The following is a 14,740-nucleotide window of genomic DNA, read 5'->3' as shown; positions in this document are numbered from 1 at the left end:
TAACCGACGCTTATTTACATTCTTTGGAATATTGTACGCCTCTGTCTTATTTTAAAAATTTTGTGAATGAGGAAAAGAGATGAAGTTAGAAAAAGTATTTTTATTTTGAATATGAAGTTCTCAACCCGCTTTGGGCCTGCGTGAGGATTATAGCCCTCGTGCATAATCGAAGGTCTGTGCCCGGCACATACCGGGTGTGGCCTGTAATATGAGCAAAAAATTTAACTGTAGGCTGTACTCCTCAAACTGACCAAATTTTGTTCAGCGACTTTTAAAAATAACTTGTCGCTTGATTTTTAATACACTTTAAAGTTTATTCTAAGACGCAATGTATTGCGAATTCTGTTATGTTTAAGGCGTGACAAGCAACGTCAATCACAATGATATAGCGTGGCGATGGCGTCCATGGAAGATATATGAAATATGAAGATATATGAAGATTTTGTATGAAAAATAGGGAGTCTAAATACTTTTTCTAAATAATTTTTAAAAGTTGTTGAACAAAAGTGTCACCGTTTGAGGAGTACAATCTATGATTTAATTGTTTGCTCATGTTACAGGCCACACCCGGTATATCGGGTGGAATAGAACGAGGGAATTTAATGCAAACGGGGTGTTGTTTAGGCTACGTGCTTTATTTTTTAATATTAATCACGTTAATATTTGTAATTCTAACAGTTTTCGAGATACAGTTTTTTAAACATTATTGCCAAAATCTGTATGTTTGAACCCTAGCATGAAGATTATATTAATGACATGACATGTGTCAATTTAAAATCTAAATAGCTTTATGGGGTTGTCACTTATGTAAAAATATTTAATTTTAATGATTTTGTTTTACTTTTTAATCCAGCTTTACGATTTTAATAACTCGATTGTAGATCGCTTAGATAACATTATCCTTTCAGCTCAGTCCAGCAGTCTCAGCCATGTTCCACCCTGTAATATACCTGAATTATTTTTATCAGGAGCATATACATTATGAAGATATCATGTTTTCATAGCGTTTCGTACTTAGATTATCAAAGCTCCAATGAAATTATAAATAACATCTGTAACTACTAAAATATTTGCTTTAAATACATATATACGCGTATATTTCACAATACTTAGTATAGGTAATCGATTTTAAGTTTCATCACAGGTGTCTAACCGCCAGAGAGTGATAACCCTAAACCTGTCCAACAGGCCTAATAGAAAAAACAACCCTCGTCAAAGGTAACTAACAGGGTTGCCCCAAACAACAGATACACATATACCGGGTGTTGCCTGTAACAGAAGCAAATAAACTTTTAAAAAATTATGAATCCTTTAATAGGCTTCCTCTTTTCCATACAAAATAAATATTGCCTTCAATGTACGCTGACATCTGTGTGTTTGAAACTTTGCAATACATTGCGTCTTCTAATAAACTTTAAAGTATAATAAAAATCAAAACATACTTAAGTTATTTTTAAAAGTCGCTGAACATGTTGGTTAGTCTGAGGAGTGATTAATTATTGTCGGTCTTGTTACAAGAAACACCCGGTATAGGTAAACAATAACATGTAAAATTTTAATTTCAAACAGACAAGACTTAAAACGATTTATAAAAGACTTTCTCAAATCCCTCCCCCCGTCCCTTTTTCCGGCATACACCGCCATACTTAACCTCGGGATAAATAAAGCGCCATCACTATGATATATGTACAAATTATTATTCAATAAATACAGTCTTAATTAAAATAAAAGACTTCAAATGAAATATTTTCGTTACATTTAATCTACAAGTAATCACAGTTCGCGCGGCCAGACTAACTGCCGTATTCGAACTTCAAGATATTTACAAGAGACGACACGTACTAGATCCATTCTAGAGATACGTTATAGTTTAGATATCAACTAGTTCTCTTTTGCAGCGCAATTTGGGCAACCAATGTCACTTTTACGTTGGATAGAGTAAAATATCTATTAGATGTGAATTGGATCGCTAAGTCATATCCTGTGGAAATCGTTCAAGAGTATCTCCAGAATCGCGCAAATGTCAAATTTGACAGGTTAGATCTTAAACATATCGTTATCGTATCTTGGTGATGTCTAAAAGTTATCTAATAGATGTCTATTTCAAAATCCGAATCGGGCTCTTAACCTCGGGGAAAATAAAGCGCCATCACATCATGAATTATTATTCAATGAATATAGTCTTAATTAAAATAAAAGACTTCAAATGAAACATTTTCGTTACATTTCATATGTACAAGTAATCACAGTTCGCGCGGCCAGACTAAGCCCAGTCCATTTGGCTCTGAACCCACATGGGCAACTATTGATTTATTATCTGTGCCGGCTTTCCGTAACTTGTGACTTGTGACAGTTCGGTCACCGCAGCGGGTGGCCAGTTTGTGACGAGTTTCGGGGTGTATAGCAATAGAAACAGTTATAAAAATAATTGATTGAAGGTAGAGACAGACTACAGTGACGTTGGGCTCGATTCGGATTTTGAAATAGACATCTATTAGACATCTTTTAGACATCACCAAGATACGATAACGATATGTTTAAGATCTAACCTGTTAAAAATTTGACATTTGCGCGATTCTGGAGATACTATTGAACGATTTCCACACTTAGAAATCAAATTCACATCTAACCGGCCGTTAAAGGTGCACATGCAGTTAAGTGAAAATGCCCGGGTAAACTAGAACTTATTGGGATTAGTCCAGTTTCCTCACGATGTTTTCCTTCACCGAATAAGCGACTGGTAAAGATCAAAAAAACATATTTAAGTACCTAAAAACTCATTGGTACGAGCCGGGGGTTTGAACCCGTGACTCCGGGTTAAAAGTCGCCCTGTCCGCTCCCACCGCTAGACTACCTACCCACCTACCATCGCCTCTTGATTGCGGCCGAGTTAAAAATATGAATTTATTGAGATGAAACGCTATAGATATTATTGTGTAAAAATAACAACTGAGTGCAATTACGAATGTAGTAAACTGCGGTTGCGTTAAAAAAATAATGTGTAGAATCGCGAATAGGAAGAATTCCGATTGCGTTAAAATAACGCCTGTTTGGAATCACGAATGTAGTAAAATACGATTGCGTCGAAACAATATTGTGTAGAATCGCGAAAAGAATGGGAAGAATCTCGATTGCGTAAAAAAAGCAACTGTGTGGAATCACGAATGTAGTAAACTGCAGTTGTGTGGAATCCATATTGTATGGGAATCGCGAATAGGAAGAATTGCGTTTGTGTTGTCGATCGCATAATTCACTTACCCTATCCTCGTAAGTCCCCGTGTACTTGTACAAGTACAAAGTAAATTCGAGTTTTGAACTCACATAGAAATAAAAGAGAGTTCCAAATTCAAAAGCGCCAAAATTGCCCTGGGTCTTACGAGGCTATCTAACGTAAAAGTGACATTGGTTGCCCGAATTGCGCTGCAAAAGAGAACTAGTTGATATCTAAACTATAACGTATCTAGAATGGATCTAGTACGTGTTGTCGTCTCTTGTGAATATCTTGAAGTTCGAATACGGCAGGTTGTCAATACTAATGGTATGAAATGTCCAATCTTAATGGCTCAACAATTAAAGTCCGTAGGTACAGTCAAAGAATTTAATTTACTACCCATTTTGTACTTTGTCACAGTGACAACCGTATGAGGTCTCTAGCGGCTTTCATATTGATTGTCACTGTGACAAAGTACGAAATGGGTCGGAAATTAAATTCTTTGACTGTACTTGCAACTTTAAATAAAAGATGCCACGAAAAGGACGCTCTCCGACAACCACGCATGCGGCCGCCGTAATTTTTAGGGTTCCGTACCCAAAGGGCAAAAACGGGACCCTATTACTAAGACTCCATTGTCCGTCTGTCTGTCTGTCACCAGGCTGTATATCATGAACCGCAATAGACTAGACAGTTGAAATTTTCACAGATGATGTATTTCTGTTGCCGCTATAACAGTAAATACTAAAAAGTACGGAACCCTCGATGGACGAGTCCGTCGCACTTGTCCGGTTTTTTAGTACTTATTGAAAACTTGCCGCCCACGGCTGCACGCCGCATGGCGCGAAAATTGAAATTTTGCTTCGATTCTTTTTTTTTTTATTATGAATGGGCTTACTCATGGCCACAGACTAAGTCTTTCTCGATTCGGACAAAGTCGCGACCAAAAGTACCAAAGTCCATAAATTCATAAGCTAAAGTAAATAAAAGCCGAAAGCCATGAAGCTGCTTTAACGATCGTAGGTATATCCGATTCATGGCGAATCAATATTTAACGAGAACATAAATCGAATCAAACTCGCGTTGCTAACGTGTATTCGTATACGCAATAGTGGAAATCTTCTTCGCGTATTCCAGGATTTTTTTTATGATATAGGAGCCTTAGCAGACATGAGGATATATGCGCTAGTAGCCTAGCGGTAAGAGCGTGCGACTTTCAATCCGCAGGTCGCGGGTTCAAGCCCCGGTTCGTACCAATGTGTTTTTCGGAACTTATGTACGAAAAATCGTTTGATATACTTGGTCAAGCAGATCTTGTCAGTAGAAAAAGGCGGCAAATTTGAAAAATGTAGGCGCGAAGGGAGATCGTCTCATTTGAATTTGAATTTCGCGCCTTTTTCCACTGACAAGATTTGCTTGACCGTCGAATCTATATTAACCAGTCGCTTTTCGGTGAAGGAAAACTTCGTGAGGAAACCGGACTAATCCCAATAAGACCTAGTTTCCCCTTTGGGTTGGAAGTGGCAGTCGATTTCGTAAAAACTAGTGCCTACGTCAATTCTTGGGATTAGTTGCCAACACATTAGAATTCGACCCATATACATGTTCTACGCAGCTGCAGCCGAGAAACCTATTTTTTTTTCTATTCCATTATAACAACAAGTCATCTCAGCTTCACGACATGCAACACACAGCAACTCCTAAACTGTACATCGGTGGACCTTATTACAAATGGCATAAGGTCTACCGATGTACAGTTCACAGTGTGGGCGATGTTATGTATGCCTAGTACATTTTATCAGCTTTAGAAGTTTCGTAACTGTACCAACTGGTCGAAAACTTTCAAGCGGCGCTCTGTAATCCTCTAAAAACGAAGTTTACTCTTAAGGTACTATTCGGATTCAGACATCACCAGCATTACTGCAGCAGCGGGTGCCCCTTAGTACGCCTAACATTAATTGACATTATATGAATTCGCATAAGATTTGGCATAAAATAATTGTTCATAACATTGAACAGGCATAATAATATTAATAGTAGGTAAACACGTGACTTTACTGCCGACTGCATTACTGCCGCAAATGCCAAAATCGATGTTACGATTGACATTTGCGGCAGTAATGTCGCGTTACAATATTGCTTATAACTACATTAAATTTGTAGTTTGTCGGCTCGATTCGGGAAATGAATTAGAGACTCACTAGATATGAAATAGTAAAGATATGTGACGTTCCACTGCAAAAGGTACCTAATGGCGGCTGGCGCCGCGATTCGGGAAATGAATTAGAGATTCATTAAATATGAATTAGTGAAGATATGTGACGTTCCACTGCAAAAGGTACCTTATGGCGGCCGGCGCTTACGTCGCATAGCGCCGCAATTATATTGGAGCGGCGTTAATTAATAGCGTAAGCGCCAGCCGCCATAAAGTATCTTTACCCGTGGGACGTCACATATCTTTACTATATCGTATCTAGTTAATCATTAATTCATTTCCCGAATGCCATATTATATTCAATTATGCATTTGCCGTGTGTGTCATATTATATTCAATTCCTTGACTTACAAGTTGTCGACGGTCCCACGTCACCCTTTCAAACGTCACGTAACAATATCACAATGGACCCGAAAAGTTATCGTTTACATTGTCAAATCGAATTTACAAAGAAAATAACACTTTGTCGTGTCGGGCGTCAAATGGGACGCTTTTCTGTTGAGTGACGGTTTATAGAAAACTTTGTTAGTAGCAGTTCTGCTCACGATTTACTGAATGCAATCTTTAACTAGTGTTGATTTAGCGAATATAACCAAACGGAGTGGTCATTAACAGGCGTTCCCCTCTGTCGAAAATAGGCGGCCAATGGTCAACCACATGTCAACCACATGTATGGACTGACGTTTATCTGACATTGCTATTTTTATGTAACGTATACCTACATTTGATGTGCCCCTCCCCCGCAAAAAAGGCATACTATTTTGTATCGAAAATTATAGGCCAATTCGAGTTTTTATTCGATATGACACTGATTGGTCAGTGTCAAAAGTGACTTTTTGATTGAAGAAATGTTACTTGACACTTACATATCAGTATCACATCGGAAACAGATCGGATAACTAAAACTATAATTAGGCTGTCAGTTTTAAGTAGGTAGTTAGAGAAATTTAGTTTTCTACTATCGACTTTAGAAAAACTAGTTTCTACTGGAAAATACCAGTTATAGTTGAGTGTGCTCAGAGCATAAAAAAGTCAACCACGGCGTTGCATGAACAAGAGATTTCCTTTGGCAGGATTGGTCCTTAGGAGCCAAGGATGGATTTAAGAAGTGGAGCCACCCAGACCGCGGATTGGGGACTTCACATACACCTTTGAATTTCTTCGCAGAGTATGCAGGTTTCCTCACGATGTTTTCCTTCACCGAAAAGTTAGTAGTAAATATCAAATGATGCACTGCATTTTACTATTCCTATAATAAGTGGTAAGTAACGCTACACCAAGCAAAAGTTAGCAAGAGCCAGGGATCAAGTTGTACAAGTTGGAGAGAAGTTTAGTCGTTCTTATTATTACTATCATACAGACTTGTGAGTCGAGCGCCTAGCCTAGCCGCGTGCCGCCCACCTTACAAAATTATAGCCAATGAAGTTACAATCTTGACCGCTTAAATTAGTCCTCGACTCGCCTGCGCGGTCCGCCTGGCGCCCGCACCTTCCCCGCGACCCTTTAGTCGTCCTACCCCGTCGCCCCCGTACCGCGCAGGCGAGGACTCATTTAAGCGGTCGGTCTATAGTTGTTGTATTTTCAATTGGGTTGAATTTCATTTGTTCGAAAATTTTACGAGACATATGAAATGATACTTACATTGTTTTTAATTAAGGCTGACATTCCATCGCAACTGAGTGTACATCCTAATGTACATTGAGCGGCACGAGGCTACACACAATTCCCTTTTAAGGTAGACATCCACATGGCCGCCTCTACAGAAAGATTGTCTTTTCATGGAGATGCGGCCGTCCCCTTTCCTCTAATCTTATGCTGCAGTGTTCATCGTCAGGTACCTATAGTAGGGTCATTTTTTTCTGTTTCAGTACCTATGACCCTTTTCTTACGTATCTACTTATATTTTTAAGGTCACACTTGACTGTTCGCCTCGCTTGCAACGCATAAACATAGAGAACAAGTCAGATTATCTGACGTCCAAAAGTTAGGCCAAAACGCTTGGCCAAGTGAAAAGTTTTGACAAGTGCTTAACAATATTATCTGTCCCCTGTTATCTGGGGTTTGGTATTGTGAACTATAATTTTATTTATATCCTGGCCCTAGTTTCTTGCCTGTTTGGAGTGGTCTCTTGCGGCTCTATTCGGGAAATGGATTAGAGATTCACTAGATATGAAATAGCCCCGGCTGAATATTAGAGCGGTGTTAAAAATAGCGTAAGCGCCTTGCCTGCCGCCATAAGGTACCTTTTGCCGTGGAACGTCACATATCTTTACTATTTCATATCTACTGAATCTCTAAATCATTTCCCGAATCGCGCCGTTAGGCGTTGGTAACTTGTACTTAAAATCTACAATAAATGTAATGAAAAATATTTTTTTTAGGCAGTTATTGGTCCATAAATAAATAATTATGTACCTACCTGAAAACTAGCATACAGCATTCCATACCATATATATGTATATTAAAGTATCTTAAAAACTAAAACACATACTATTACTGCGATGCATTCGATGCATTTCGCAACCTCGCTGTGTCAGGGAACCGGCCCCGGAACCGCCGAAACTTGACACTCTTCGGCTAAAAACTCCTTGGGCCCGATTCGGGTTTTGAAATAGACATCTATTAGATATCTTTTAGTCATCACCAAGATACGATAACGATATGTTTAAGATCTAACCTGTCAAATTTGACATTTGCGCGTTTCTGGAGATACTCTTGAACGTTTTCCACAGGATATGACTTAGTGATCCAATTCACCTCTAATTGATATACTCTATCTAACGTAAAAGTGACATTGGTTGCCCGAATTGCGCTGCAAAATCGAACTAGTTGATATCTAAACTATAACGTATCTAGAATGGGTCTAGTACGTGTCGTCTCTTGTGAATATCTTGAAAATCGAATACGGCAGCTTGGTGGTAGCAAAAAGAATAGATAGTATAGAGGGGTCCTGTCATTGTCAATTTTGTAGTCACGGTACATTTACTGCCATCTATCGACACACGATTAAAACTTAAAATAAAATTGAAAATGTATAAATTAATCAAAATATGTTTACGGATAAATTATTTTTATTTTTTATTGTTCCATACTGACCCATGTTCTTTCACTGATATGTGTTAAAATTGTTGAATATCAAACGGTGTCGTCAACGCCATCTAGCCGACAATAGGCCAAAGGTATAAATTATAATGGCGCCATCTATTCGAGAATGACTTTTTCTCCACATCCGAGGCACGTTTTTTTCTTAGACTTTATTTATCTTATACGAAGTTATATATATCTCTGGTGGTAGGTATGTCGCTAGGTGTTCAGTTGGAACGCTCACCACAAAAGAATTGAAAATCGCATTGTCACAGAATAAAAATTGTGCTAGGTACAGAAAGTTCACTCTCTAACTAACCACGTCTATTACGACAGATATGACGCGAGCAGGCGTCCGATCCGTAGTGCGCGGCAACTACTAATAGGTACTTACTTATGGCTAGACACCAAAATTGGCGTGAGCGGCATGTAGTACTCGTAGGTACCTCCTTGTAGCGACGAAATTGCAGAGTGAGCCACGCCTGGCATTGTGTCGAGATTCCAATTTCGTGACCGTCAGGGAGAATCTGGACTTGTGTAAAGTAGAGTAGAGTAAGCAGATGTTATTTTGTATTTTGAGTCTACTCTCAAGGAGCGCAAGACCGCCATACTCATAAACTTGACGGCGACGGCGGCGTGACGGCTCGCTGGCTCGACGCCGATCTCACACTTCGTTACACCCTGTATAATTGAAGGCGACTGGTACGCACTGGGTTGTGGAACTCGGCGATTATTTATAGCGTTATGTAACTTTTACAAATTTAAACTGAAATTTATACACTTATATATGACATACGATGATAAAGAAGATAATATATCTTTGCGAATTTCAATAATAAAGGAAAAATGGAAACATTTAAAAATTTGAACTCAAGGCCTTTCGAAATATCGGTCCAATTACGTTAACCTACTGAGCTGAGCTACTGAAGCTTGCGCACTATTGAACTGGATACATTCGCGAGTGGTGGTAGATTAATTATAAAGAACTTACGGAGATGAACTATAGTCTGGGGGCACAATAGTGCTCCCGCCAAGTCGAGCAAAACAAAGACGCTCGGCCGTACCATCCTTTTCCCGAAGCGATTCAGCCGATTTTCGACGTCCTGTAATTTTGTGCTAAAGCTAGAACCCTGAATTTTGAGTGATATATAGGGCTTAACATGCTTTAGATATATTCTCAAAAACATTCAATTTGAACTTGTAGTTTAAGAATTATTGTACGTCAAAGTTCCTTAGTTTCGACACACTCACTCACTCACTCACTCACGATCATCATAATAATTCTAAGGTACTTCTAGCATACCCACAAGCTTCAAATTTTTTTTTATGATACCGACAACATTATAGTGTTTGCAATTATGTTGCCGGCCTTTAAGATGGGATGGTTTATTACTATAAAATTATACATCTATCATTTCCGCCACAAAAAGGCGGTAAAGTCAAAATAGGAATAAAGGGCCTATCATTGGTTGCTCTAATTTCTAAACTTCGACCCTTTTTTCGATACGATATTAAGCAAAATCGTAAACGCCGCGTTTTTGTGACACAGTGCGTATTAAAGGAAAATTTTATTGCGCGTTATTAAATTCTTTGCTGTCGCTACTGGTTGTACTTTATAGAAAAAAATATCACTTGACATTTCTGTCAGTCTGATTTTTGATAATGAAATAAGATTGCAAACATGAGCTTTTCGTTTTAGGGTTTCATAAAACTCCTTTTTTTATTCCTGTATAAATTGAGTGTTAGGTACTTACTTATTTGTAGCATTTTCAAGAAAAATAAAAGCGGCCAAGTGCGAGCGGACTCGCCCATGAAGGGTTCCGTAGCAGCAAGTAACATAATAAAATTGCGGTTTAGGATGACGTATTAAAAAAAAAACTACTTACTAGATCTCCTTCAATCCAATTTTCGGTGGAAGTTTGCATGGTAATGTACATCATATATTTTTTTTAGTTTTAGCATTCTCTTATTTTTGAAATTACAGGGGGGACACACATTTTAACACTTTGGAAGTGTCTCTCGCGCAAACTATTCAGTTTAGAAAAAATGATATTAGAAACCTCAATATAATTTTTGAAGACCTATCCCCATATCTATATACCCCACACGTATGGGTTATATGAAAAAAAAATTTGAGTTTCAGTTCTAAATATACATAGAGAACCCCCAAAATGTATTGTTTTTTTTTTCTATTTTTGTGTAAAATCTTAATGCGGTTCACATAATACATCTAGTTACTTACCAAGTTTCAACAGTATAGTTCTTATAGTTTCGGAAAAAAGTGGCTGTGACATACGGACGGACAGACAGACAGACATGACGAATCCATAAGGGTTCTGTTTTTTGCTATTTGGCTACGGAACCCTAAAAAGTGTAGTAAATAGTGGCCATCAACTATTGAGTTATTTGTACTTAGAATCATGAAGACTATCGACTTTTTTGTAAGAACCGTCACAAAACTGACACCCATAATTTATATGAAAAAACGGGGACACTTTTTTATTTGTTTTAATCAATACTTGTCGTGGTTCTGAGTAGAAATAATAATAAAAAATAGGCGGGTTAATGTACGAAATTCTACTTCCTCAGCGTCGTTACTTTATTAAATTTATATTACATCAAGGCTACGTTTTTTTATCGCAATACCAACAAAACGAAAGGAAATACGTCAAACAGAACAAAATAAAATATTGTTTACAAAACCGTATGTTTGTATACGATTTATTACACTGTGTATTTATTTCAGCGAAATGTCGATGTTTATACTGTAAGCGGAAATATAAGTCGGGAGAATTATATTTGTATGAATATGAATGTTATTTCTGTTTATCTTTCTGTTAGAAAATTTTCATCTAAATATTGTTACATGGAAACAAACGTCGGCCGTAAATATGTACTGAATAATTCTTTTTGTTAAATTATTAAATAATGGTCAGTTACATTTTCACGCTGACTGTGCTTCAATGTAATTTTAGCCATTTTCAATTCAATTGTTTCGTTTGCTTACAAAATGGGACTATCGCGTATTTAAGTTTTAAGATTTACCTCCGACCTTTCGTTTCTCCGGGACCACGGGGACAACGCCGTCCTCGAAACGTCGGAGGTAAATCTTAAAACTTAAATAATGTGTAAAAATCGTGAAGGTAAAACAAAGAAACACAACCATATTTCCTTCCTTCAATATTGATTTTCAATTCATCTGGCTATTTTATTTTTCATACTATCTATATTATCATATCTTTAACTTAACTTTTATTGTATGGTGGGCCTTAAGGCTCCTCTTCACGTTGGGCCAACGCCAACGCCAACGAGGGACGCAGCCATGCGGTAGAATGAGATAGCAATATCACTTGCTCCCTCTAACGCATAAATGCGTCCCTCGTTGGCGTTGGTGTTGGCCCAACGTGAAGAGGAGCCTTTAGAAAGGTACAAAACTGCGTGGTTCTTTCGCCATTTTGAGGTTGGCCGTATATATTAGTAGTAGGTATAGATTAATAAGAATGACCATTATATATTCAACTTGCAAGATATGTTTAACGGTCATAAAAAATATTTTGCATACAAAAGGATGAGTCGAGTCAAAATGCATCAATTTTTAAGTAACTAGTGTAACTACATAATTTGAAACAACTCTAGTTCTAGCTACAAGATATATTTTTAAATCATTCATTTACATACAATATGTGACGTCCCACGGGTAAAGGTACCTTATGGCGGTTGGCGCTTACGCTATTATTAACGCCGCTCCAATATGATTGCGGTGCTATGCAACGTAAGCGCCGGTCGCCATAAGGTACCTTTTGCCGTGAAACGTCACATATATATACAGTGGTACTACTAAACGAAATTAATAATATATTATATCAAGGACAGACAGCCAAAATTTGCCAAAGTTCAAACTAGGTACGTGTTGTTTGTCAATAGAATCCACAATGAAACTGTACGTGTACAGTCATATTGAATAATTAACAAAACTGTTATGAGGAAAGGTATAGTCCTCCTAATTAAGTAGGAAATTGTTGAGGGGCAAAATTCCCTACTGTGTGTAAATTTTTCGTACAATTGAGGAATACTAGTTGAAAAAGAGCTTAAGTTGATTCATTATATGATTGCGTTACACCCTTTTAAATTTAGTTTCAAAGTTATGATTTATAATTACATTACATGCGAAAAGTAGGTTTAGGAACGTATCATGTGTTGTTTATAGGGGTTAAAACCCGAACGGGAAAAGAGATATAGGCCAATCAAATTAGATCCAAAAAGATGTGAGGAATTAATTCCCAGCAAGCTGGAAATTATTTTAATACCTTAATTTGGTCCTGAATGCTCGAAATCCGAGTTTCTTTAATCTCAGGAGGTTTACATAAATTTTGGGAGCCTTGGGAGTTAAATTCTTCCTTGGATTGCCAAACCACTCAATGTAAAAGGCACCCATCATCATCATCATCAACCACCACCAACCATCCAACCACCGGGAAGGTTTTGTGGATCAGACGATGATGAAACAGAGTTTTCGGTTTTTAACACCAATAAACCCAAAAAAATTCAAAGTGATCTCGCTTAATTGAAATATGTTCTTTTTTGTCCAGGACTGGGAAACTCCACTACCCTACAAATGTCTGCGGGCCGCTGTTCGAGGAGGAGCTGGAGTTCTGGGGGCTGGACTCCAACCAGGTGGAGCCCTGCTGCTGGTCTACCTACAGCATACACAGGGACACACAGGTCAGTTATCGTACCCTGACCCCTTTTATTTATTTCAACGTTGGAAGACCGATGCTGCGCTTTAAAGACTGTGTTAAGCGAGATATGTCTGCATTTGAAATCGACCACCATGCCTGGGAAGTCTTAGCTGAAGATCGTGATGGATGGCACAATAAGCGTGTTGTGGAGGGGAGAAGGCTATGCGACCAGGCCTGGAAATCTTCACTACCCCACAAATGTCTGAGGGCCGCTGTTTGAGGAAAATCTGGAGTTCTGGGGGCTGGACTCCAACCAGGTGGAGCCCTGCTGCTGGTCCACCTACAGCATACACAGTTCAGTTATCATCATCATATCATATCAGCCTGGAGACGTCCACTGCTGGACATAGATAGGCGTCCCCTAAAGAGTCCCACAATGACCGGTCTTGCACCGCCCGCATCCAGCGGACTCTCGCGACCTTTAACGATGACTTACGTTAGACCGGGCCGTATCCGGGCCGGAGCTTCCGGTGCTTACTTTTCTATGACATGACAGGCGATCACGTGATACTTTCCATGGAAATCGATGCGCCGAAACTCCGGCCTCCCGCCTCTTTTTCCACTCGTCTCTGTTTAGTATTTGTTATTTAAATATCGAAGAGCAATTATTTTTTCTGACCCCAGTGAAACTGTGTTAAGTAACAACCACAAGAAAAAGAAGTAGTAGAGAGAAAGAGGTACAAGTAGTTTTAATTTGGACCTGTTTGCACAAAAATATGGTACACAATTGAATAAGTTTTCAAATTTGTTACGTGGAAACTTTACCTTGATGATACATCTAGATTCTAGATAGGTAGATTTTACTCAATCCTTTAATTATTATTAACGAACTTACCCAAATCTGGCAAACTATCACTGCTTAATAAATATTAACGACTGAGGGGAAAATCGAGACTAAATAAATACCTTCCCTAACCCTTCCCGACACGGCGATATTTATAGCTCACCGCTGGGCGAGTAACTATAAATATCGCCGTGTCTCTTTTATTTACAAGGGAGTGCTTATCTTTTGTTCGTGTTTATAGCCGATAGCTCATAGCTTACTAGCTCGCGGTGGGACCAGTGCCTAAGCCTGGATCCAAATTAAATTAATTATTGGATATCTTAAAAACAGTAGTAATTGGAATAGTGGTGTCAAAGATAAATTAAACTAAGTTTAAGGTAATAAAATAAAATTTACTTCGGGTTTCAACCCAACTGCTTATTTAATCAAAGTCTTATAGGGTCGAGTACTACTGTCAAACTTTGACTATTATTTCTAATTTTTGTATTGTTTTAAATATATTTGATCCCCAAAACAAATCTGGTCGACTGAATTAACAATAACTTGTCATCAGGCCTATTTATTGTAAACACAGCTGCACCAGTGCATACCCACATTATTATTGAAATTAATTCATAAAATGGATAAGTTCGATCGGGGTGATTGCAAGTGCGACTTTGGGTTTATTGCGTCTGTTTAACTTCTCTGACCCTCTAGTGATAAAATCC

This window comes from Cydia fagiglandana, chromosome 17, assembly GCF_963556715.1.
Source record: "Cydia fagiglandana chromosome 17, ilCydFagi1.1, whole genome shotgun sequence".
NCBI lineage: Eukaryota > Metazoa > Arthropoda > Insecta > Lepidoptera > Tortricidae > Cydia > Cydia fagiglandana.
This window is presented reverse-complemented; position numbering follows the sequence as displayed.